Genomic DNA, 27,112 nt, shown 5'->3' with positions numbered 1-27,112 from the left:
CTAATCATACTCAATTGCTTCCTCTTCAACTTTCTATCAAGGATAATCATTGGTGAACCCCTACCATCAAAATCCTGGGGATCATCACTGACTGAAAAAATTAATTAGACCATCAAAATACAGTGGTCACAAAAGCAGACCTAAAGCTGGTTATCCAAAATCTCTGATCCACCTCCTGACTCCCCAGTGCTTTGCAAACGTCCACATGACAGATGTCAGGAATGTAATGGAGTGAAAGTCGGGAGAGAAATTACTTTCCGGAAGAAATTCTGCTTTAAGAGGAGGCTTGACCACCTGGAACAAAGTAACATTGACTATTGAAACTGTTGAATAGTGATACATCCACTGACTATTGAATCTTAATTATTTCCATTTGTATCCATCTGTTGTCAATCATCTGCGATGTACAGGAGCAGAGCTAAATACCAATGATATGTGCTTTCTGTTTCTAATGAAGTATCAGTGACTGAAGTGATGTATAGTCAGAATGGATCTTATGAAGGTGCACTAGCTTGCTCTGCAAATGCTGAGACCAGGTTATGAAATCATGACTGTTGCAATCACCACCTGCTTCTATCACCAGCGTACTGTGGTAGTTTTTACAGTTGTTCCTACAAAAAGCACTAATGTCTTCAGCAGCAATTCCCAAATTAATTATCTTTGTCAACTTGAAGAACAAGAGCAACATCTGCAGGATCACTTTCAAGGTGCACACCATATTTACTTGGAAATATAATGCTGTACCTTCTGTGTCACAATTCTGAATCTTGAATAAGTCCCAAGACCCCTTCCCAGGATTATATCCAGCAGTGATAAAGGGATAGTGTTGTATTTTTAAGTAGCTTCCAACATTTCCAGTGATTAAAAGGCAATTAGGCTGTATTGTTGCCTGTGCTTACATCTGTTAGTATGAATCATAAGGTTTGCACTGATTTTCTTGTATCTAACTCTTTCAGAACAAACATGTATAGTTGTGCAGTCTGTGATAAAAATTGAGGCATCTTGACTTGTTTGGGCAGGGAAAGCAGGCATTGACTTGCTCATTTCAGTGCAGTAGTTCACAGAAAGCATATTGATAGCAATGTGTAACCAGAAATTATTTCACAAAACTCTGTTTTTCTTTCAGTGTCACATAATACAATGATTACTTTTAACTAGAATAAATGACCACATTTGTTGCATTTGTCACATTTATAGTGACACAGCCATACACATGGCTATGAAGATGTTAACAGTTGATCAGTGCAGAGGGGATGTAATTTATCACAGTCTTCTTCCTCTTAAGCAGTCCCTTGGTGTGGAACAAATGAAGCTTTATTAAGTATCATGGAACAAGCAGTTTGAGGAAAGATTGGGCCTAATGGATTGTACCTGCTGGAATAAAAGCAGAAAATGTAGGAAACACTCAGCAGATCTGGTAGCATCTGCAGAAGAAAGGCAGTAGATGTAAGGAACCCAATAGTACCACAAGTTACACATTATCCTGAACTTTCTTAACTTTGTAGATCTCCCTAACTAAAACTCAAGATGGTGACTCACTACTACATTCATAAGAATAATTAACGCTAGGCAATTAATACTGATCTTCCCACTAGTGCCAAAATGATTAGAGAGTTTAATAATGACACTGCTATGTTACTCTAACATGGGCTATTTCTTTTCTCAAAGAGGAAGCTTTGTACATTTCTCCAACCATCCCCATTTCTAAAAATCTCATAGGAAATATGGCTTTGGATGAATCACCATTCTTTTAACCAGTCAAATTTAATGAGCATTGTACACATCAAACACAGTCAATGCAGTAATGTGCTCTGTTAATTCTGTTAAGAGACATAATATGATGGAGAGCAGAAATTCCTAATTATATTCAGTGAGGGATTTATTTCATTCAGCTGTCTCAGTGGGTCACTACATTACATGATCAATAGATGTACTTTATCTCTGCAACTTTCTCCCTGGGCCTCAGTTACTCCTCGCATTCACTTTTTCCCTCCCTGGTAATGATATTCTTGTTTTTAATGTTAAATATTGTATGAATATATAGCAGAGAGAAAATTTCAGTTTCTCTTTCAACTTTCATAAAGACTACAGGGAAAATACAGGAACTTCAGAATCCACAAGTGGAACTCCAGATCTAATCATTTTCAGTTGCTTTTGCCTTTATTACTTACCATTTTCTATCTCCAAATGTTCATCATTTCTGTAGAAATATATTAAGAACAATGTGCATGTCTACTTTTCTCATTTTAAAGTTCATTCAAGAGTTTGTGATGGCTTTAAAATATCCTTTAAAGTTCAATATACAGGATATATTCATCTTGAATGCCTCTTGTTCTCTCTCTATAATGGAAACAAGCCAAATTCTTCAATCAGTCATCTTAGGTGACAATCATACTATTGGAATCAATTCAGCTACCTTTTTCTACGTTGCTTCCAAAGACTGGATATCTTGCTGGAGTCTGTTGATCTGAATTTCAATACATCATGTTTGTTTTTTTTTCCCAATTTCTAGAACTGTCCTTTTGTAATTTCACTTTTAAAATATTTTCTCTTTGTCACCCTAAACTTTGTTTATGGATGGCAATATTTAGTCCAAGATCATTAAAAAAATTATTTACGTCTTTCTAAAAGTTGCCTAACGCAGCTCAAATACATGAATCTTTTTCTTGACAGCAAGTTTCTTTTCTCCTCTTGACTCAGTGAGCTCCTGGGTCTATAAATGCCAGCATTTAATTGCTTTCACAGTGGATCCACTTTATCCAATAACAGAGTGGATTAATATGAATGGAAGAATCATTGACCTGAAATATTAAGTCTGCTTCTTTCTCCAGAGAAGCTGCCTGACCTGCTGAACATCTCAAACATTTCCCATTTTACTTAAGAGTTGCAGCTCCTTAGCTTATGTTTGCTTTTAGATATTGTCAATGATGATAAACCTGGTTTTGATTATAACTGTCATCTTCCACATAAAGAAAATCCTTATCCAAGAAACTTGTTTCATTAGTGAATTCGTTTCCAGATTCTTCTTGATATCAATGCAAAATACTCAATGTATCTGCCTAACATAAACACACCATTCTTTGTCATGCCAATGGCATCGTCACCTCCTCAGTCGCAAGGATTTTCATATCCTTTATTTTATTTATTGCTACCATTCACAGATGTAATTTTCAGGAATCAGTCCCTATCAATATATTTGTCTGTCATTATTCTATATTGATTTGTCATTCTTTGTCATTCCTTGTTCTTTTCCATTTGCTCTGTATTAATTTTCAAGATGACTCTGTTAGTCTTTCTCCTTTTTCTTAATCTTACAGCTTTTGCTCTCTGGAGCCTTCCCACTTTATGGCTCAGTGATCATTGACTGCTACATTTTCCTTTCGTGATATTCAACTATCTGTCTTTTCATTTACAACTCATCAGTTTATTCTATGGGCCCCTGAGCAGATGGTCAGTGCACATACAGTCAATGAAGAAGATTAAAACACATAAATCAAAATTGTATAAGACATTTGTGGCTCAACGGTGAACTGTCTGCAACTACAGCATCTGCAAATGTTTTAAGACAGCCATGGCCTCTGTAGGGCTTCCCACAATTTTACCTGAATTGTGATTTATATCATTGGCATTGTCAATATTTGTCTCAGAATCAGGTTTAATATCACCAGCATATGTTATGAAATTTGTTGTCTTTGCAGCAGCAGTACAATGCAATGCACAATAATAGAAAAAAGTAGTGAGGTAGTGTTCATTGGTTCGATGTCCAATCAGAAATCCGATGGCAGAGGGGATGAAGCTGTTCCTGAATGGTTGAGTGTGTGTCTTCAGGCTTCTGAATGCAATAACTGAGGCAATACAGGGAAACTACTCTGATTGATTTATAATATATTCTTATTCTATTTCACTCTGTCTACTGCTGATTCTTAATAATCCCTTCCTACCACTAATCAGAACCCATGTAATGCAAACCTGTGGAATGAACAATCCTGGTTATGCAGGAAAACACTGCAGACTGTCTCTGTAGTAAAAACAGAAAATACTGAAAATAATGCACACGAAATGCTGGAGGAACTCAGGGTCCTGATGAAGAGTCTCAGCCCAGATGTCAACTGTTTACCTTTTCCATAGTTGCTGCCTGGCCTGCTCGATTCCTCCAGCATTTTGTGTTTTATTTTGATTTCCAACATCTGCAGATTTCTCTTGTTTGAAATGCAGCATTGTGTAAAGAAAAATTGTTAATGTTTTTGGTCCAGGACTCAACCAAAATTGGGACAGGGAGTTCGTGAAACATTAACTGTTCTATTTTCTGCACAGGCTGAGCTCTCCAGTATTTTCTGTTTTTACCAAGACAGGGGAAAAGGAAAGGGAATTTTTTTTTTAAATTTCAGAATTCCTTTATCTACACGTTATTTTCATTTATGCCTCTTACTTCCACTATTGACAAACTCCTCTGTTCTGTAAATGTAAACAATTAATATTAAATTGTATTCTTGCTCCTCTTGCTAATCCACAACTTTTCCAGGGACTCCAATTCCTCCAATCAAATGCATTGCTGGGTACATCTCTCCGTATTTCTGCAATCGTTCAATATTCCTCGTCCCACCATTTCCAGAATTTCGTATTTTGCAACACTGAACTCTTGGAATTACCAAGACCCTGCTCTTTGTCCGTTAAGTTACCAATCACGTCCGCATGAATCTCAAACATTGCGCTGGAAATTCAAACCATAATTTCCGATCTCATCTTAAGTTCCTCTTTAAAGCCAGTTATGTCCGGTGAATGATCTTATTATAAACAGAAGAGATTTCGCAGATGCTGGAAATCTTGAGCAACACACACACAATGCTGGAGGAACTCAGCAAGTCAGGCAGCATCTATGGAAGTGAATAAACAGTCGACATTTCGGGCGGAGATCCTTCATTCAAACTGGAAAGCAACGGGGCAGAAGCCAGCATGAAATGATGGAAGGAGGGGAAAGAGTACAAGCCGATTGGTTTTACCTATCACCTGCCAGTTCGTCTCTCCCCCCCCCCCCACCTTATTTTTTAATTCTGGCTTCTGTCTCCTTCCTTTTCAATCCTGTTGAAGGATCTCGGTCCGAAACGTCGACTGTTTATTTCCTTCCAATTATCTTATTATGCTGGCTTTAAGATCGTAAATACTATAATGTGTTAATATTTGCAAACCTGCAAGTGTAGAGTTGTACATTGGTCCTAAAAAAAAGGCACGGCTGGTCTTTGCTCCCAAAGACAAGACAGATTTAAAATGCACATGTGTGATAAACAAAGCTCCCATTCCATGTAAATCTCTTTACGGCCTTAACCCCTCCTTATCGGCGTAATCTTCTTCCAAGACTACAGCACTCGCTTCTGCACTCCGCTCCTTGAGCTTCTACTTTCATTTCCTTCCACAACTGGCAGCAGCCCAGCCTCTGAACTCGACAGTGCCCTCCCCAAACTTAACTATCACATCTGTAAAACCCAGCTGCTCGAATGGGCTTTGTCATCGCATTTGATATCTCCCTCTTTGGCTGCTCGACAATTCACCTAAAAGGCAAGGTTCGTTTTGATATCCTTAAGTGCTGCCGAGCGTTTTAAACCATAAATTGACACCGGCAAGACACTCATCTCCCGATCCCACCAAGGAATTCCAAAGCTGCGACGATTAAGTCCACGTTTCCAACCCGCCCACGTTAGCCGTGAATCTCTCACTAGCTCGGGAGACTTTTAGTTTTGTAAAGATTGACTTCAAGAGAGAGTAACAGGTCAGTTTTAGCGTGCCGGGGTGGAAGGCAAAACAATTAAGAGAGATTTAATTCTGCCCATCTCGGCTCCAGGCTGCGCGGACCGCGAGCCGATGGGCATCCCGCCCGGCTGCGGGGCTCCTCGCCCCGGGCGGCCAGGTGAACGGCGCCGAGATGGTTACTGGTTTCGGGGGCCGCGGCGGCAGCAGCAGCGAATGTCGCTCTCGGGCTAGGCTGGGCTGAGCCGGGCCCACCTCCCCACTCTCCGTCCGTCCCTCCCCCTCCGCTCGCCTCCCTTGATTGTGGGCGGTTGCCATTTAAATACACAAGGAGCAACATGGCGGACAGCTCGGAGAGGCCGTCTTCAGAAGCGAAGGTCAGGCTGGTGAATCGTCGCCCCTGGTGACCCTCTCCTCCAGTCCCGCCGAGCCGGTGAGTAAGCTGCCCCCTCGCTCTCCCGGACACCGACTGCCCGCCTCGCTCGCTGCTCTTCCTTTTTTATTTATTATTTTGGCGGCTCACCCTGGAGCCGAGGCGGCGGCGTGGTTTCTGCTGGGACGGGTCGGGAGGCTGAGCCTCTTGTGTTGCCCGGTGCCGCCGCCTGCGTGCGGGAGCCGGGGGACTCTGGCAGCCCGCTGCGCCGGGCGTCCGCTCCCCGACTCGGCTGCTCGCAACTTCGCCGCGGCCACCAAGTACGTGTGTGTGTGTCTGTGTGGTGTTTGTTCATGGCAGTGCTGGAGCTGCAGTGTTACTCGGGGCTGTTTTGGTGGCGGCCCGGCCCTGCCCTGCCCTGCCCGCGCTGGTTTGGCACTGCCCAGCCGCAGCCGCCTCAGAAAGGCGCCGCTTTCTTTAATCGCGTTTACTATTTCTCCAAAATGCGAGCTTTGCCTAACCTAACTTGAACGGAAACACCCTTGATTGATAGGGAGGTTGACCTATGGGAGAGTCTGGAGGGCATTGGCCAGTGGTGAATCCTAGTCATGGGAGCCAATAGGCGGCGGCGGCTCTCGGGAGAGGGGCGGGGTTAGCACTTGAGGTTAGGTTGCGCCGCAGTTCGCGGAGCGGCTCACCAACTAATGATAAACATCGCAAATGTGTCGCAATGCGCAGGCGCCGGCTGATTCCCGCGGCGTCTCTCGGGAATTGTAGTGTTTTTTTTTTCCGGGCTCTTTCCGGCGGACGCGGCGACTGGGAGCGGGTGGGTGGACTACAGCTCCCCGTAGGTGCCGAGTGGACGGGTCGCTCTGCCCCCTTCCCCCACTGGCAGCGGCAAGTCTGGGGCTTCCCCCGAGAGAGCACGCCGGTGGCAACTACTTGGCTGCTCCTTCTGAGGTGCCACCAGCCCCTCTCCATTGAGCTGTACAAAGCGGAGTAACCTCCTTCCCCAAATGCATATTGGGCACCATTCTTACTTTCTGTTGGGGTTATTTTTGGGATTAATTTTACGTTCGAGTTAAGTTCTCGCCATAACGTTCAGAAGCAAGAAGTTGAGCAGTCGTAGAAGCGGAGGACTTTCAATGCTCCGAGATCGGAAACCATTGCCTTTTGCTTTTACAGTGCGCATTTCGCATTCTGGAGAATTTGATATTTTCAGCTGTTGTACAAAAACAAACTATCAAAAGTTCTGACTTGCTATTTCCGTTACTGTTTAGAAATGCGCGTATTTAGCTACAGAATTGATTTCGTTCCCTGAATGATAATTTTTTTTTACCACGTATGACAAAGTGACTTTTCCTGAATTTCATGGACACCAGTGACTGTAGATGGTAGATTCTCGAGCAACATGGGGGTGGGGGGGGGGGCGGTGGAATGTCAATCTTTTGAGTCGAGTTCCTGCAGCAGGACTAAAAGCAGAGAGCCAAGAGAGATGACAGACCATGGGCAGATGGATCCAAAGGGAGGGTGAAGTTGAAGACCGTTGACGGAGGATGATAGTCTGTCCCTGAGTAACAAGGGGTTTCTGTTTTCACGGATGTCCATAAATTGAATTCGGCCATAAATAGAAAATCACGCAAACATGAAATTTGTGGTAATCATACATTCAATGTAATATCAACATAAGAACTGAGAAGAATATAAGAACGGAAAAGAAAGAACACATATTAAAGTGGAGAGAGAAGGGAAGCTAGTTCTGGCATTGGTAAGGCTTTTGAATTTAGTAATGTGAGGAGAGATCGTTCATATGTAGGATGTGTCCAGAAATCGGTAGTTTGTAATCCATGGGTGGCCTATACACAGGAACATAAAAGCTGTAAGAAATGTGTTAATAGGAACAGTTGGGGAGAGGTGAAGGGCAGGCAGAACTGGATGGGGACAGGGATTTGGTGGGTGAAATGGGTGGATAGACCAGGAGGAAAAGGATTGAGATACATAATGGGGGTTGGAAGGGGACAAAAACAAGGAGGCTTGGGAGAGAGAAGGGGATTACACAGGAGTTTGAAATTGAAAAAATTCCCTGAAATTGAAAAAATTCGATGCTTCTATTGGGCTGTAGGCAACCCAGGCAGAATATGAGGGGTCAATTTTCTATTTTACATTTGGCCTCAGTGTGGCTATGGAGAAGGCTGTGAACAGGTTTGTGTGGGGAATGGAAATTGAAGTAACAATCGAATTCAGGATGGCCATGGTTCCTCTGCAAATTGGTCGTTTTGTACGTGTTTCATCTTGTTGATGTAGAGGATGCCACATCAGGAACACTGAACTCGGTAGGTAGATGAAAGATGTGTGTATATATGTGTGTCTCACCTGGAAGGACTGGATTGTGGTGAAGGAGGAGATATGAGAAGAAGGGTTAAAAATCCCATGGTTGGAGAAAGTATCAGCCTCAAGGACCAGTGGGCTGGGGAAGGCAGAAAGGAGTGGGGAGAATTTGTGGCTAGTGGTGAGATAGTCTTGCAGCCGGCGGAAATAATGAAGGCCAATGCGCCAGATGTAGAGGCTAGGAGGATTAAAGTTGAGGATGATTTTGTTTGGGGAGTGGTAGGATGGAAGTAAAAGTTTGACAAACAGATGTCAGAGAGGACTGCATCAGCCACAGTCCAAGGGAAGTTAGGTTCCTTGTAAAATGGCATTTCAGATGTCCTGGAATGGAAGGCCTTTTCTTGAGAGCAGTGGAGACAGGGAAAAACTGGGAGAAAAGGATGGCATTTGTAGCAGCCGAGCTAAATGACTGCTGTGTGTTTTGAAGAGGGTGCACATTGTAGTCTCTGTGTAAGTAATGAATGTTTTGAGTGGTGAATGGGGACCAATTGAGCAAGCTGTTTTGTCCTGGATAGTGTTGAGTTCCTTGACAATTGTTGAAAGTCCACTCATCCAACAAGTGCTGAACACTTCATTGTGCTGGGATGAAGGACATGCAGCCTCAGAACTGGTCTTGCGGCCACTGTTGATCCAGCTGAGTTTCTGCTCATTGGTGAATCCCAGACCGATGATGACATGGGGACTTGTGGATGCTGATGCTGCTGAATATCAAGGCTAGGTGGTAACATGTTCCCTGGTTGGTGACGGTCATTCCTGGCATTTCTGTGGCATGAAAGCTACTTTCTGCTCATCAGATGTATAAAAATCTGGACTCTTTCATTTCGAGATTCGATTGGAACTGAATGCTTGGTGAGCAACAAGCATGCATACTTCCGATGAAAGGAGGGTAATTGAAGATGGCTGCCTGACCAGTATACTGAGGGACTCCTGCTGAAATGTCCTGGATTAGGAATGACTGATCTTTAACCACCACCTTTGTGCAGTATATCACTTCTAAAGCATTGGAGTGCTTTCCCTTTGAAACCTTCCTTGCCTCCCATTTTGCCAGAGTTCCTTGTTGCCTTAATGTCAGGTGTGATCACTCATGAATTTAGGTCTTGTGTTTCTGTTTGCTCCCAGACTGTGATTGGTTGGTCTGAATCTAATGGTTCTGGTTAAACCCAAAATGAGCATCTCTGTATTAATCAGCTGAATTGAGCTTGTGCTTGTATATTTCAAGACCTGTCATATTTGTATGTCAGTTTTGTTTTCATGCTGGGTGGAAAGAACTGCAAGTATGGTTTTCTGTATTTTATGACTGGTGAAGACAAGTTTCAGAGTTGTATTCTGCATACATACTTTGATAGTAAAAAGAACCTTTGAAGTTCTGTCAAAATGGTTGCATAACTGTGTTGAGATAAAAGAAGGACCACTTAACTGCTGTGAATTCATGTATGGTTTTTGTCATGACCTATATTGAGGGATTACAGTGCTTGGAGAACTCGAGTCAACTAACCAACACATCATTGAGATGTGGGAGTGTTCCAAAGCACCAGCAGGAAACCCGGTTGGTGTTGGCAAGAATATGTGGACTCTGTACAGTCAGGATCAAATCTGGGTCTCTGGAAGCAACACTAACTGCACTACCATTTTCCTTGCTCTTAAGAAGCAGGATCATTGAGGCATATGATATGGCAAAGACAAAGTTGCTATCTAATTTTAATTATACATTTCTGCAATTTGTTTATTTTTTTTGCCACCTGTAACTTTGAGCTTTAGGTCTCCATTTATAAACTCCTCTTTAAGTACTTTATGACTTTATACTCAGTTTCACTTGTAATCCATTTTTTAATTGCGGACCATGTCACCCAGAATGAACTTGTATTGGCTTTCTCTCTGGCAATAAATGATGCCCATCTAGATATTTGGAAATTGGTTTGCACACAATTCTGCAGCAAATATAAACTTAGGCAGTTTTCCTCATAATCACGAGGTTGATGTCTGTAACTTGAGTGCTCATTTCTTGCTTTTATGTGTGAGGCTCTAACAGAGTGGGATATTACCCTGATTCACTATGAATGAGTTGCACTCTCCCCAGACCATTCCAAAACCTTGTCATAACTTTTTGTCATAGCTGTTTAAAGTTAGATTCGTTTATAGTGTGCTTTCAAAAGTCTTTGCAATCGTTTTTCTCTATCATTCTCTGCTTTCAACTTTGACATCTTTTCCCACCATGTGACTTTATCCCTCATAAGTGGTTTAATGCCACTTTGTGCCCTTTTCTATAATTCAGTTTTTAAAAATTACCTCTTATGTTGAAGCATTTTTTTTTGTTCAGAAAGTTGTACCTGATGGTGTTCCGTTAAGTTATTGTCTGATAGAATGATGCGCCAAACTCAAGGGCTGAAAGGCCTACTTCTATATCTATTTTGCACTTTACAAAAGCATTTATGTCTCAGGAGGTAGTTTTTGTTGTTGATGCATTTATTCCGCAATTATAGTTGTCTTGAGAAAACACTTGAAGTAAATAGCCACTTCAGAAGGTAGTTTGGAGTTAAAAGCTTAAGTGGGTAAAAATAAACAGCACTGAACTATATAGATTCTACACAGGAATTCATCAGGTTCGATTAATTTTCCTCAAACTATTATTTTTAAAAAATACATTGATTTGAGAATCCTATACTGCTGGAACATTGAATGCATTTTCTGGAACAAAGGTCCAGGAGTTTGAATGACTAATCTGATTACATAACCAATGCAATACTATACAGTTTATTTCAAAATAGTTTCTATATTTTTCTTGTGTACCTTTTGCACATCATTAGTTTCTGGGTGTTCCTGAGATTGTGTTTTCCTCTTAATTTTCTGTACATGTCAAAGTAATACTTTATGTGGTAAAGCTTTTGCTTTTTATTTCAGGCCATTTTGACACGTCTAGTAGTAGTTTGTGTGAAATGCCTTCAATTTTTCTTTCTTAAATCTTCTTATTTCAATCCATTTAATGTTTCATGCTCTTTGAATCACCTCATTTGAAATTTTTTTTATGCCCCTATTAGAATTTCAGTAGTGATTCGATTTGATTGATGTGGCATTAATTGAAGGAATTTAATTTTAGGTGCTGTGTTATTTAGGTCCTTTTTGAATTGCAAGAAATTAGATGTTCTTCACTTGAAATGCTATCTTACTCTGGGTGAAACTGTACAGTGGATCTGTTGTGAAAGTTCCAGCAGCATAGCTTTGCACATGTGGCCCTGCAAGCTTTGCTTCTGCTTTCTCTACTTTTGCCTCATGAGTGAAATACCCATTTCTTTGGCTAATCCTTTCCAAATATTACCTCTTCGCTCACCTTTCCCATCGTTCAGGATGGGCAATAAATACTGAGCTTATCGGTGGTCTTGAGTACCACTCACTACTTGAAACAAATTCAGTACCATAATGGAGCTTGTATACTTGAAACTGACTTATTGGTAAAATATATTATGTGATGAAGATGCAGTAATGTTTACTCACTTGTTTTCCTAATTCTGCAGCTAAATGAATTATGAGTTGTATTCATGCTTGAACTCAAAAAATGTGGAGCTTTTCTGTGTATAGATCTTTAATAGTTTATTATTAGTTGTTGATTTTTAACAGCATGTTAATTGGACTTTCATTTCAGATTTTTCTGCTTGTTTTCCCCCTTAAAGTTATGTCATCACTGTTGCCTGCCATTTTACCATATTTATTTGAGGTTTCTGGGGCCAGGTGCAAAAACTGAAAGAATTCCCACTAACATAGTGGACACAGCTCCACCAATGCAAAACCAGTATGTTAAACTAATTTTAGTTCTGTTTGTTTGGATTAGGATGCATGTACAGGAGAAAATACAGTTGGCTAATATTGACTCTACTATAGGCATTTGCCCAAAGGACGCGTATTTCTTGTATCTTTTTGGAATAATTCTTTATGTTTTCATTTTTTGAATGATATAAAATGACTTCATTTGAATTTATTTTATTGTTTATTCTGGGATTTCCCAATTTCCCCGGTACTTTTGGATAAACCCTTGCTTTTAACTATGATCGAAACATTGGGTTTGCTGGGAATGGAATGTGGTTTTATCAAGTTTGCAAAATCTGTTAGAAAATGTATTTAAATTGAGCAGAACCAACTCAGATGTTTATCTTAAGACTCCATAACATGGTGTAAAATTCAGTAGTGATTCTGGGACTTCTGGAAAAAAAAACCAACACAGGTAGCACAGCATTCATCTGAAACCATCGTCCAGAAAACTGCAAAGGTTAGCGACCAGCTTTATTTGTTTAGTTGTGTTGTTTTTAAAGCTACATATTATTTGTCAACTAGAGAAAATTCTCCTACCTCTTGAGAGCAGCGATGAAGGATTTTTTACTTTCTGTGGGGAAGACATACAGCACTTGAGTTTAAAGTCCTGAAAATGGCACATGGAGCAGCAGAGCCTCCCTGGACTCACTTCTCAAGACAAGGATTTGTGCTCTGGTCCTGCTTGGCATTTGAACCCATAGTGAGAGTTGTATCGCCCCTGACACTTGGAGAGCATTTGTAGTGAGTGAGAACTGAAAATGTGAAGAGAGCTTTCTTGTATCCTAAATCTGAATCTTGAATTTTTTAAAAAAATCCTCGTTGACAAGTCTGTGCTCACCCTTCAATATGAAATCAATTGCAACATTTTTCATTGTTGAGATCAAATTCTCCATCTGATTTAATAGTCTATTTGCTGTAGAATTTTCAACATTTAGAAAAGCAGCTGATAATTCAATTTCTGATTTTAAGTCATTCCCTACCAATTTAAATATCTGAAAGGCCTTGCTACCTCTCTTTATTATTGATACAAGTGTATACTTGTCTGAGCCAGATATGCCTGTCCAGAATAAATGACACAATTTCCTTTTTTGATTATTTGGAAAAAAAGGAAAAGGAAGGCATAGTTTTTAAAGTTTTGCTGTGTGGATATTTCATGTGTATATTGCATGTGGAGATAAATGGAGTGATCAGTTGTATGTAACTCATTAAATCATTGGCATACCCTTTAATTTAGTATTATCAACTGCTTCACTTAGAGCTTTCATTGAAATATTATGCCTGGCCATGCATACTTCTACTGACGTTGTTATATAATCATTGTTTACAAAACAAGCTCAATAAATCATAAAAATAACAACTTTGTCACATGGCAGCCAAAGCCAGAATGAACCCCACCACAATTTGAATACTTGTACAGTGGGGTTCCCAACCTGGGGTTCATGGACCCCCTACTTAATGTATTGCTCCATGGTTGGGGAATCCCTGGCACCAGAGGCTGTTTCAAGCTAGTACTGAATTATTGGAGATGCTGTCCTGTGCATGATAAGTAAATCTGAGGTTCGTGTAAAATGTGTGCCACAGTAAGATAGTGTAGTGTCCCGATGGTGAAGTAGCATTTGTCTGCCAGGCGTTGCAAACTGTACAGCAAAATGCTACATGGTGGGGGTGGGGAGTAAATAACCACTTGAGTAGTAAGTGGTCATCCATCTCATTCTGTTTGTAGAATTTTGCTGCATGTGTCTAAGAGTGATGCCACAGAAGTAAGCCATTGAGTCAAAATACATGGGTGTAGTCTGAAAACAGGAACATTGTTTTTTTTAAAGTTCTTTATTCTTTGAACCGTATCTGAATGGGATGGCTTTGTGTTTAGTTGGTACTCTATCTATTCGCCAGGAACTGACTACTAAGGCATAGGTGGTCTTTTTTTGGACTGACTAAGTGGGGTATATTGGAAGGGAGTTTGTGAATAGGCTTGGTTTCTTGCATTGTGAAGGAGAGGGAGAAATAATAGGCAATCCTCCTGATTGCCATCTGTCAGTATCTGTCCTTATCTCTGTTGATTGGATCAGCTGCAGTGCCTTTGTATTGCATGTTTTTTAAAAGCCTTTTCTGTCAAGGCACCTGAGGAGTGTATAGCTGTTGAGTTTCAAAGTTCCACTTTATAAAGAAGGCAAGGAAATAGTTGTGGAGATAAGGGAATGAGAGTAGAAGCTGCTTTGGATTGCAACCCCTTGTGTTCAGGGAATTTATAGATGTGTACTTCACCTGAACATTTTTTTTCTTGTCATTTAATTTTTTTTGGTATTGTTGTCATGGACAGTTGTGAGTAATTGTGAATAAAATTCATTTCATTTAATTAGAAATTAAAGGCTGGACAAAAACAAAGTTTGCCTGTGTTCTTGCTTTTGATTTGTGTGCGCTAAACAGTTTCAGTGGGATTGTAATTATGTGACTTGTTACAAAGATGACTCTACTGAAGTTGTAGAGGCCGGTCCAACTTGACTGCCAACTTGCTGGAATGTTACTTTGCTTAATGTAGCAAAGATTATGGATTCTGCTTGAGGTATTGATATTGGGGTAGATATAGTTTTAATAATGAAGGGAGATATTTGACAAATCTTCTGTGTCCACTTGGACTTAAATTTACAAATATATGGCACCCGAGGTTTAATATCACCAGTGTATGTTGTGAAATTTGTTTTTAAAACATTTTGGTACCTTAATTAAATGGCTTCTCTGGGAAATTATTTTTAGCTGGTCCTCTAATTACAAAGGGCCTCTCAGCAAGTCATTGAGTAGAAACCCCAGCTAATACTTATTTTTCCATAATCCCTCATCATTCCACCCCCACTCCAGGTTCAGGTGTTGAAGCTCGTTGTACAGTCCTCTGTCATGCAGTGATATGCAGAATCAGCATGAGTCATGGATTTAAAATCAAACTGCAGATCAAATTGTAGCTCGCTGTGGTGGTGTTTTAATATGTCATGTCAGTTGAGCAGTTTGGTTTTACGGTGACTGGAGCTTTTATTATTTATGAATGTATTGAATTAGGGTTATTGTTTAATGTTTGGTAAGCAGAAGAAAGTGTGGAAGTAATTCAACGATCTAATGTTTCCCTTTGGGCAATCATGCTTACTGATATTACTTTGTAGTGTGGATTCTTCAGCCGCTGTTCTTTCAGGTATGGCTTTCCACAGATGTAATAAAGTTACCTTTGTATTTCCTAATTTATAACATATAAAGCCTGTGAAGTACTTGGAGAAACCAAAGGTTAATTGAAGTGTTTTTTAATATATTTTTCCTCAGAAAATCAGCTACAGTATTGCACTTAATTACCATTCATTACTCTGCTCATTCTTGGGCTTTTCATAACACTGAACAATTTAGAATTTTCATTGCAACAGTCCCTACAATTCATTTCAACAATTGCGTATCATGGCCCAGCTTAGTTGGCTTGCATTCAGAGCTATTCAAAAATTTTAAACAATTATGGGTAGTTTTCTAATAGGAATGTATTAAAACAATTAGAAGCATTTCACTAAGTGCAAAGAAATGAAATGGAAATAATTAATATTGATCCCCTCCCACTAGTGTTCCTCTGCTTTCATATGAATGAAGAAGCTTCTGCTGCGCCAGATTTAACTAGACGCGAATTCTACAAGGCAACTTCTCCATAGTGGTTGCTTGAAAATTACATAAAATTCATGACCTGTCCCTCAAGGCCAAAATAATGTAAATAGAAGCAGAAGAAAGACTTTGAATACCTCATGTCTGTTCTGACATTCGCTTAGATTACAGTAGATACTTGCCTCTGCATCAGTTCTACCCTAACCTCAAATATCTTGGTTCTTCTAATACTGAGAAGTTGGTCAACGTACTTGGTGACTGAGTCTCACAGCCCTGTTTTAGTAAAGAATTTCAAGTATTCAGTACCCTACAGAATATTAAAGAAATTTCTTCTCATCTGTCTGAATGTTTGACATTGTTGACCTCTTTGTACATTATGTCTTCTGCAAGTATATTCTTGTGTAAGGAGATCAGATCTATAAACAACATTGAAAGTGCAGTCTCGCTAAGGATCTATTATAGTTGCAGTAAGGCATATTTATTTTTTGTACAAAAATCCTCTTGCAGTACAGACCAACCTGATTTGTGTCTCTAAATGTCTCTGTGCTGCTGTGTTAAATTTCAGTGACTTTCTTTAGAAGAGCATCCAGGTCCCTTCAAACCAGGAGTTTCCAACCTTTCTTATGCCATGGACCAATAAATACTATTGAGCCAGGTGTCCATGGATTCCAGTTTGAGAACCCCTGCAATAAACACCAACACCTTTCAGTCTCTTGCTGCATTTTAAGGAAAAAGTTTGGGTTTTTTTTTAACCTCCTCTCTGTCAAAGTAGCTCATCACTAATCATGACTTCCGAAGCTGAAAGTGGTTCATTCCCATTGGAAGCACAAGGTAGCATCCAACCAACAACATGAATATCCATTTCTATAACTTCCAGTAATTTCTCCCCTACCCCCTTCTTTCTTCTTTCCCCACTTTTGTTGCCCTCTTACCCCTTCACTTCTCACTGTCCATCACCTTCCTCTGGTTCCTCCTCCAACCCTTTCTTCTATTAGATTCCTCCTTCAGCCCTTTATCTCCTCCATCTATCCCCTCCCTGCTTCTTAATCAGTCTCCACAAACACCCACCTTCCCCCTCACCTGTTTTCACCTATCACCTGCCAACTTGTTATCCCACCCTCCCCTCATTATTCTGGCTTTTGTCCCTAACCTTTCCAGTCCCAATGAAGGGTCCCAGCGGAAAATGTCAACAGTTTATTCCCCGACTTGCTGAGTTTCTCCAGGTTTTTGTGTGTTGCTTTCTCCCTGCTAATCGATGCTCAGTTTGTGGCTGTATTCAACTCTCAATCTCATGTAATCTAATTTTGTGTAATAATCTCCTGTGTGTCATCTTACATTACTATAGGTAACGTCTACTGGTTCCCCACTATTTGTTCTGCCAGTTGTATCCTTAATTTTTTTAACATATTTTTTGAATATTATTTCCATTTCATGAACCCATGTAGAATCTGACCAGTATTCCTTCCAGCAAGCTCAGGACTTTTATGGAGGAATCCTGTACCAGCAAGTATTTTCCTGTGCAATTGGCTTATTGTTTACTGTTGCTAGTAGAGTACTAGAGCTCTTAATATAAATTTGGTTCATTGCTTCAGTGAATAATACAAAAACACAATAGACCTCTTCCAGCTCATCACCAACCAGCAGAATAGATCTTCTGGTGGTAATAGAACTATATTGCTGTCTGAGCTAATTTCAGAGTCAGGTTTATCATCACTGACAAATGTCATGAAAATAGTTTTTTTTTGCAGTACAGTGCAGGACATAAACTAATTACCAAAAGTTACAAAATAATCAGAGCAAAAGGGGAATAATGAGGAGTTTATGAGTTTATTGACCATTGAGAAATCTGATGGCAAGAGGGGAAGAAGCTGTTCTTAAACAGAGTGTGGATCTTCAGGTTTCCTTTTCTCCTCCCTGATGGTAGATTCATGAAAAGGCATGTCCTGAAAGGTGAAGGCCTTTAATGATGGATACCACCTCCTCGAGGTGCTTCCTGAAGATGTCCCAAATGGTAGGGAGTGTTGGATCATGATCATTTACAATGATCTGTGGTCTCGTGCATTGGAGGCTCTATACCAGACTCTGATTTAACCAGTCAGAATGCTCTCCACTCTACAGCTATAGAAATTTACAAGAGTTTTTGGAGACATCAATTATCCTCAAACTGCTAATAAAGTGGAGTGGATAGTGTGATGCCTCTTGTTTCAATCAATATGTTGGGCACAGGATAGGTCCTCTCAGATGTTTGTGCCCATGGACAAAGCTGACTCCTCAATGAGGACTGGTGTATATTCTCCTGAAGTCTACAATCAATTCCTTGGTCTTGCCGCTGATTATGAAGTTGTTGCAACACCGCTTGATCAGTTGATCTGTCTCACTCCTGTACGCAATTGAGTTTTTTGGTGTTTTAGGTATTTCCCAAAATAGTCATTGCATAGAAGTATGCAATTACCTGGAATTTATTAACAATCCAGCATGACATCTCAATTGAAACATTGAGAGCATTCTAAATGCTTAATAGGGACCCAGTTTCTGTTCTTCCCTCCCCTGCACATGACCTAATTCATACTTGCCCATTATTGTTCTAAAGTGATTCTTCATTTGGGACTATAGAACATTGTGAAATTATGTAGACTGACACTGTCCCAAGAAACACGAGTAGCAGAAAACACTAGAGGTATTTAGTGGAAATGACAAATGGAGATGCTTCAAATATGAGTATTTTTTTTCCCTAATGCCCTTGGTCATCTATTGACCCAAGTATTTGCTCCCTTATGGCTGTAGTATATACCACTGACAAAAGGTACTGCAGTGAATCTCTATGGCACTGCTTCATCTGCACCTCTCAAACCAAACCAAACCAAACCTTGCCAAAGACAAAAGGCAGCAAACTCATTGGAGCACTCAAAGTTGCACATTTGGAAAATATAAAACTGCGTCTGAATCCCCTCTATCCATCAGTGCTGGAAGAAATCAACGCCAGTACAAGAAGGTGGCCCTTTGGCACCTTCTTGTAGACAATTACAGATGGCATAAACACTGAGCTTAGATGCCATGGCCAAGAAAGCTCACCAATGCCTCTACTTCCTCAGGAGGCTAAAGAAGTTTTGCATGTCCCCATTAACCCTTACCAATTTTTATAAATGCGCTATAGAAAACATTGCTGAACACCTATGGCATCTGCACATGACTGCAGGGAGTTGTAGATGGAGCTCAGCACATCACAGGATCCAGCCTCCCCTCTGTGTGCTCTGTCTATCATACTTGCTGTCTCAGTAAAGCAGTCAGCGTAATCAAAGACCAACCCTACACATTCTCTCTTCTCCCCTCTCCCAAAAGGCGGAAGATACAGAAGCCTGAAGGCACATTCCACCAGGCTCAAGGGCAGCTTCATTCCCACTGTTGAATGGACCTCTTGTATGATCAGTTGGACTCTTGACCATGATCTTCTCGGTATGATCCTGCAATTTATCATTACACACATTACACTTGTTTGGTAGTTTTTACACTTTATTCTGCATTGGTATTGTGTTATGTTATTCTGCCTCTGTGTACACACTGTGGAATAATTTAATCTGTATGAACAGTATCTAAGACAAGCTTTTCACAGTGATAATAAATCAGTACCAATACTGCCACAGTGCCTAAAAGTTGCACCAATGTACGGAAAACCCTACAAAAGCTAGTGAATATAGCCTAGTCCATCATGGGTGAAGCCCTACCCACCACTGAGCACATCTACATGGAGCGTTGTCACAGGAAAGCAGCATTCATCAGTGGGGTCCCGCCACCCAGGTCTGCTCTCATCTTGCTGCTGCCATCAGGAAGAAGGTAGAGGAGCCTCAGGAACAGGTTCAGGAACAATTATTACCTGAGAGGATAACATCACTCACCCCATCACTGAACTGTTCCCATAACCTAAGGACTCACTTTCAAGGGGTATTCATTTCATGATTTTTATTGCTTATTTATTATTACTATTTCCTTTGCTTTCCTCCTCTTTGTATTTGCACATTGGTTGTTGTCCATCCTGAGGGGTATGGTCTTTCATTGATTCTATTGGGTTTCTTGTATTTACTCGGATTGCCCGCAAGAAGACAAATCTCAGGGTTGTATATGGTGACATGTATGTGCATTGATAATAAATTTACTTTGAACTTTGATAAAATGGTGGACGATGAAACCAATTATGAAGCTTCTGATTACAACCAGCTCAGCTAACACAATACGGAACAGAACATTAAACTATATTCTCCTTGACTGCCTATTCCTCTCCACACATTCTACCTGACCTGCTGAGTGGCACTTGTAGTTTGCTTTGTACTATTTGTCTTTGCAAGTTTTCTAAGGACATGGTGCAAATACGAAACAATGTGTCCTGAAAGATAAGTGATTATAGGAGTTATGAAGAATTTGAATCAACAATCATCTTTAATGAAGATCTTTAATCTTTAATCTTCAGTGAAAGTGGGCAATCGTTGAAAGCCCTAATTTTGTTCATTAAAGTCAATCAAAAGAACATGGCTGCTTGTTGGTTGTTCATCGTATTGAATGATAACAGTGAACCTGGGCAGGAGAGTTTTTAAAGTGGAAAAGCTGGGACAGTTCCACTTTCTCAACCTCGGAAGTGTGGTTTCAGTGGTATGAGTAGTTGCCACAAACCGATGTCTTGAGTGCTTGCAGTGGGTGACCATGACTACTTCTGTGTCTTTGTCATGCCCTTTGTTCTCCGAGAAGCGTTGCAGAACCTCCTTCCTGGCTGTTGGATCTCACTGTAGCTCTCATCTGCACAGTCTGTCGGAGTTGACTTCACCATGCTGGTTCAGGCATGCCTCTAATTCATCAGGATATGAGGCCCACCGGTTACCCTCATCTGCTTTAGCCTGCCCGTTGAAGCGGTGTACTCGGGTGTGGCCACTGTCACATGCAAACAGCTACTTGGAGCCACAGGTGAGAGCTGAGTGTCTGGTGTGGACCAAAGGTGAGTGAGCTGCCCCAGAAAGGACACAAGCCCCTAAATCAGAGGTGGTATCCCTCCCTGGACACCCCATACACTGGATGAATTCCTCTGTCAATAACTGTTTAGTACTGTAGTAGCATCGGTGTGTTCTAGTTCTGCTTTTCATTTAAGTACATAATTTGTTACTCATTTAAATGGTAGTTTACCTTTTTTATAGCTTTTTAACTATTTCCATGCAACTTTGGCTAATTGGAGCAGCTGCTTAATTGGGCCAACGTGTACTGGTGCGGATATCTCCCAGTTAACTAGAATCCACTGTGTACTTTCTCTTCTGTGTCAATAGAAGAGGTAGAAAGAGCAAAAACCTGGTAAATCATTGAGTTTGATGCACCACAAAATCTATTTCATGGCTAAAGCAAAACCAGATGAACAAAGTTCCACCAAGTTGCAATGGCAGGTGCAAGTGCACAATGTCTTTTCTCCTTGTACAGTTCTTTCTTTATGTTGAAATGCAACGGACATCACCTAGGACACTACTCTTCTCATTGTTATCAGGAGGGAGGTATAGAAGGTGGGCACAGTGATTTAGGAATAACTTCCCCTCTGTGGTACAATTTGCAAATGGACATTGAACCCTTGAACTCTACCTCACTTTTTTTTATTATTTCTGTTTTTGCACTATTTTTAATTTAAGTATTTAATGCAATTTATTTATTTTTTGTATATTATCCTGTATTGCAATTTAATCAGTTAACAAATTTCAGGACGTGTGCCGGTGATATTAAACCTGAATCAGATTGTGTAACGTGCCTTTTGGGAATGGGAACTCAGGTGGACACAGCATACATTTGATGTCAGCAGGTAGTGAGAGACAATACTCCTTCAGTGTTTTAAAAGTATATCCATGAAATGAACTCTTCTAGTAGATTTATCAATTTGATTGTAAACAGATGTAAACACAACACTAAATTAGTCCTATAGCAGAAATAATAGGATTAAATAAACCAAGTCTTGATGTACAAAATGTTTACCTCATCGCCGGTTAAATATATACCCACAGAGTTCTTAATATAATTAAAATTCCTGATTTTTTTTTCCCTCCCTAAGTGCTACATTAGGAAAATAGTCAATGAACTTTCCATACCATCTGTTGTTTCATCAAGGCCTCAATCAAAGTAACAGCTAATTCAGTTCTTACAGCTCACAGCTGTGGAATCTAGCGGGTACTGTGTACCGATTAGCGCAGTTAACACTTCATCGCATCTACCACTTCATTGTGTTGTGCATCGTAAAGTGGCTGCGTTGTAGCAGACAAACAATTAATCTGTTAAAAAAAATCATCCATGCATTTTTCTATCTGTGCATTAAACCCCTGAATTCAGATACTCTTCACAGTGACGAATGCTTGTGAAAAGGAGGTGGTTTCTTTTAGCATGCTGACTGAAGCTACCTGCAGGACTGCTGTCTCTTCTTTGTATATAACTCCTCTCTAACTCCCTCCCTCTCCTTTTCCAGCTTAGTCATCACCACAGCATTGGATGCTATTTTCTTTCATTTAAGGAGATTTTTTTGTAAATCGCTGCTGTGGGATTTAATTGGTATACTCATGTATTGCAGTTCGTGATTGGATCTCTGCTTTCTCCCTAGGGCAAGTTAACGAGCTTGTCTGGGCAGCAAAGAGGCTCCAAATGGAGATTATGCGCTTTCTCCTAGGGAAGGAATATTTGAAAACTCAACAATTTTCTTTTTTGAAATGTCTGGTTAGAAGATTATTTTGCACCAGCAATTGTAAGAAGTTGAATTCCCTCATATGCAAGCATTCACACCTTTCTAGTTGCTTCAACAAATTAATATTTGCAAACTAATGAACCTCTCAATTATTTGGAATGAAACTGACAACTGTATAGTTAAAATTTGAAGACAGTAATAAAATAACCAGTGTGGTGACAATTGGAGGTGGAAATTGCACATCTTTGCACTGTGTCATTCTGGTAAGAGTTAATGGATCATGTTATTTGAGATTGTGATAGACTGCTGCCCAAAGCATTAGCTGGTAGTTGGCTAACCAGTTTTTCATTTTATGTAAGATCTGTTTAGGCTTGGCCAGTTTTTTTTGTTGTTTGAAGGATAAGTCACGTGAAAGATTTAAGTTGTTAATCTTATCTGTAGTGGTTCTAGTTAATGGATACATTGTGTTCAGTAAGCTTTGAGCCAGACTACCAAGAAAACAGTTCATTTGTGGTATCTGTAATTTGAAATATTTTAGAATACAAAGTTCGGTATTTCTGTTAAAATGCTTTTATAGGTGAAGTGTAAAACACATCGACCTACCAAAGCAACTGGGGGTGAAAGGAAATAGTAAAAGTGTTGATAAGTAGATGGGCTGGTAACTTGAAAATCCAAACCCAGCTCCCAGAAAATGACGGAAAATTGCGCTTGGGTAGATTGAGGTCATGGAGATGTGCAAGGAAAATGACATTCAGGTATGAGAGCAAAGACAAGGTGGGAATCTGATAAATTGTAATTCCAGGGAAGTTGAAGCACAGGGACCAGCAAGGAGAGACCTGAAACTGCAGAAACAGGTAATGTGACAAAGGCGGAGGCATTGAAAGTTTATGGGGAATTTGAAGTACCAGTTTGTGCACTGATCTGAATGACAAAGGGAAAAGTTAAGATAATGCACAAAACTTATGTATCAATAGGGATACAAAGGTATTTCTGGTCTTTTCCAATGCAGTAAAAGACCCTTAACTAACATTCTAGTGGACATTGGTCTCCTGACATCCTGCTTGTTGACTTCTTTTTGTTAATGAATTGTCCCCTGACTGTGGGGATTTAACAAAAATTCAGGATAACTGAAATGGTCTCTTTCAAAAGGAAATACTCTCATAGAGTCATTGAAAGCTACAGCACAGAAAAAGGCCCTTTGGCTTGTGCCAAACTATTTAAGCTGCCTAGTCTTATCGACCTACACCTGAATCATAGCCCTCCATACCCCTCCCATCTATGTACCTATCCAAACTTCTATTAAGCATTGAAATCTTCAGTTAATTGGGCCATTGGTTAATCAGGGCAGCCACTTATTTGAGACAACTTTTAAAGAACAAAATGTAATTCAGATTATTTGGACCACTGTGCTGCTTAATTGGGGCAGGAGACTACTGCTGAACAGTTTCTAGTAGCATCCTTTGTGTGCACTTGTGTGGACACACTACACCTTGCTTGGAGCGAACAGCTTTTAAATAGCATCAGCTTCATGTGTTGCTCTTCAATAAGTAGTGATTTTTTCCCCCTCTCCATTACTGATAGTTGGTTGGAAATAAACAGTAAGACAACTTAGAACCGTTTTGCTCAATGTGGTTTTAAGCATTCAGGCTTGGAGATACCAGAAGCAGCCAGGAGTGAAAATGAAATTATTTCACTACTAGTTAGGAACTATGGAAGATTTGAAGGTATTGACAGTCATCTTGAACGGTTATTCAAGATGTTATAATGAAAATGAAGCATGGAAGGAGGATTTGTGGAAAATATGTATGAAGCAGTCCATGATCTACAGTAGGCATTTGCGCTGATTTTATTAAGTATTAAAGTTTTCCTGGAGTAGATGCTCTAATTTGTTCTGTATTTCATTCAAATACATATTTTAATAAGCTTGTGGTCTTTTGTCTTTTTAACTATTTCCATGAAACTTCGGCTGATTGGGGTAAAATGTACTGGTTCTGATGTGTCCCAGTTAATTGGAATCCTCTGCAGTCCTCATTGGGAAAAATTCAGTTAGCTGGCTACTACCTAGAATGAGGATTCTACTCAATGATTTTAATTCTTTAAGTGTGCTGCCTTTATTTGTATGAACTGACAAAATGAATAGAAATAGAGAAAATGAAGTTTCTTTAAGGGTTTACATTTAATTTATGAAATTACAATCTGAACTTGACCTGCCATGTACTTGATTTGTAGAGTATAATAGTGATTTAAGTCAGTTCTGGAGTGAAATTTGTTGACAAGTCTTATCATTCTTAGTACAGTTTATGGCTGTCTTTATGTTGTTGGACTATGCAAATAGTGCAGCCAGTTTATGTTATTAATCTAGGATGTGGTTTCTGTTCAGTCAAAATTATTCAGGTTTTTCATGACTGTTTGAGTTTGAATTTCTCGGAAAATTAGATGACCAATTTATTTCCATTCAGTTTCCTATGTCTGAGCATAATTTTTTGTCCAAGCTGCTTTAGACTTAAATCACAACCCACAGTTGTTTCACTTGAAATTTTCAAGGATTCTGAAATTTAATTTAAGGGCGTCAGCCTGAACTGTCTGCTGTTCTCCATAGATACCATCTGGCCTGTTGAGTTCCTCCAGCATTTTGTGTGTGGCTGAAATTTAATGTTACTGTGAATTTTTTAAGAAGTTTGGAAATCATTAGATCTTTCTTTTTGTATCATTGCACGTTTCGTTTTGCAAGTTTCTTGTGAACCTGAGCTTATTTGATTGAACGTGAGAAGAGACTAAATCATGTCAAAATTGGTTTATTCCAATCTACCCCTAACACAGAAATGTAATGCAGTTCGTGTGGTTGATTCCCAAGTCAGTGCTGGTATTTGTGACTAAACTGAAGGGCTGAGTTTTATTCAGTAGTTGGTTTTGTCCTTGCCTGTGGAATGCCCCACCCAGCAATTCAAATGGTAAACTCTTAGCTCAGCGCTCTTTAATGTCTTGTGGAAAAAAACTGGTGATTTTTAAGATATGTTAAAGGTGGGTGATGTGGGTTGTGAATCCTTAATATTACAGAGTATAATTCCAAGGCTAAATATGTAATGTAAAATCGATTGAACCAATAGGCTTGCAAACATGTAGTTTTTTAAAATGCAGTTTACATACAACAATGGAGGCAAAGAAAATCTTGCAATTAAGTACAATATTAAATTGAAAGAAAGGATTGATTATAAACAGAAGGGATATTAAAGAGCATGGGAAGTCAATACATAAATTTAGATTGATGAGTCTCTATAAACAATGCTAGCTATAGCCTGTAAACAGTGAATCGAATCCCTGGTATGAGGGTCAAGAGCAGGTTACCCGCAACTGAAATCTTCCCGCTGCACTGCGATGTGATATATTTATAGATGAAGGGTTTTTAAAATATGAAAATTTTTGGACTAAATTTGATTGTTAGTTTTTGAAAGGTCAGTGTGAATTTTGCTTGCTGCTTTGTATAATAATGGAATAATCTTGCTCTTCATTGGAGTATCAGTGGTTGCGGCACTGATTCTTTGTCCTTCTGCAACATTCATCATCACAGTAAGGTGGCCTGTCTTTTTCATCATTGTGTACTCTGTGAAAATGCCACTGCATGGACCATATAACTCCTCCCCTGAATGCATTATCTAGTCCAGATTGCATTCTCCAGTCCAAGTGTTCACTTTCAGTAGGTTTGCTTTTCCAGCAGACTCTCTCATGGTCTGATCCCTGCAATGAGGCTTGTTACAAAATATTACAAAATATGTATGTGACCCACCTCCCTGTTTGGCACTTGTTTCTACATTGTTTTGTAAAGACATTATGTATTCACTATAAAGAAGGCTTTACTATGTAGATTTTGATGACTTTATACAGATTTTTGATTATTTTTGCTGTTAATTACTAACTTAATTTCCACATTCACATTTAATGGCCAAAACCATTTGGAAGTCTGGATGTACGGGCAATAGTTTTACATTGTACGTTACTTAAATTTTGTAAATTGATTTATTATTGTCAGTGGAAAAACCTGTCTTGCATACAGTTCATAAAGATCAATTCATTACAACAAAGCATTGAGATAGGGAAAACAATAACAGCAAACATTCAGACGAATGAGGGGTGACCTCACTGAAACCTATCGAATGGTGAAAGGCCTTGATAGAGTGGATATGGAGAGGATGTTTCCAAAGGTGGAAGAGTCTAAGACCAGAGGGGACAGCCTCAGAATAGAGGGGCTATAATATACTGGAATAGAGGGGTTTTGGAAAGGAGATGAGGAGAAATTTGTTTAGCAAGAGGGTGGTGAATCTGTGGAATTCTTTGTCACAGGCAGCCGTGGAGGCCAAATCTATATGCATATTTAAGGCAGAGGTTGATTGATTCTTGATTGGTTAGAGCATGAAGGGATATGGGGAGAAGGCAGGAGATTGGGGCTGAGAGGAAAATCGGATCAGTTATGATGAAATGCCAGAGCAGTGTTAATG

At 39.8% G+C, this 27,112-nt stretch overlaps 1 protein-coding gene across 11 annotated transcripts in view; it reads left to right on the top strand.

Moving 5' to 3' along the window:
- Positions 1 to 5,537: 5,537 nt before the first annotated feature.
- The window catches only part of ncoa2 (nuclear receptor coactivator 2), a 312,874-nt gene continuing 291,299 nt past the window's right edge, over positions 5,538 to 27,112 (top strand). For 5 of the 11 annotated variants that reach the window (XM_059982722.1, XM_059982747.1, XM_059982675.1 and 2 more), the window contains exon 1: positions 5,857 to 6,175. The gene's annotated coding sequence lies outside the window, so the exon portion shown is untranslated. Of the gene's footprint in view, positions 5,559 to 5,854; positions 6,176 to 27,112 lie in introns of those variants that run through there. The other 6 variants (XM_059982773.1, XM_059982763.1, XM_059982705.1 and 3 more) reach the window with 5 other exon arrangements.

Source organism: Hypanus sabinus, chromosome 1 (assembly GCF_030144855.1).
Source record: "Hypanus sabinus isolate sHypSab1 chromosome 1, sHypSab1.hap1, whole genome shotgun sequence".
Classification (NCBI taxonomy): Eukaryota; Metazoa; Chordata; class Chondrichthyes; order Myliobatiformes; family Dasyatidae; genus Hypanus; species Hypanus sabinus.
The sequence above is the reverse complement of the archived record's forward strand: the minus strand, read 5'-3'. Positions and strand labels throughout refer to the sequence as shown.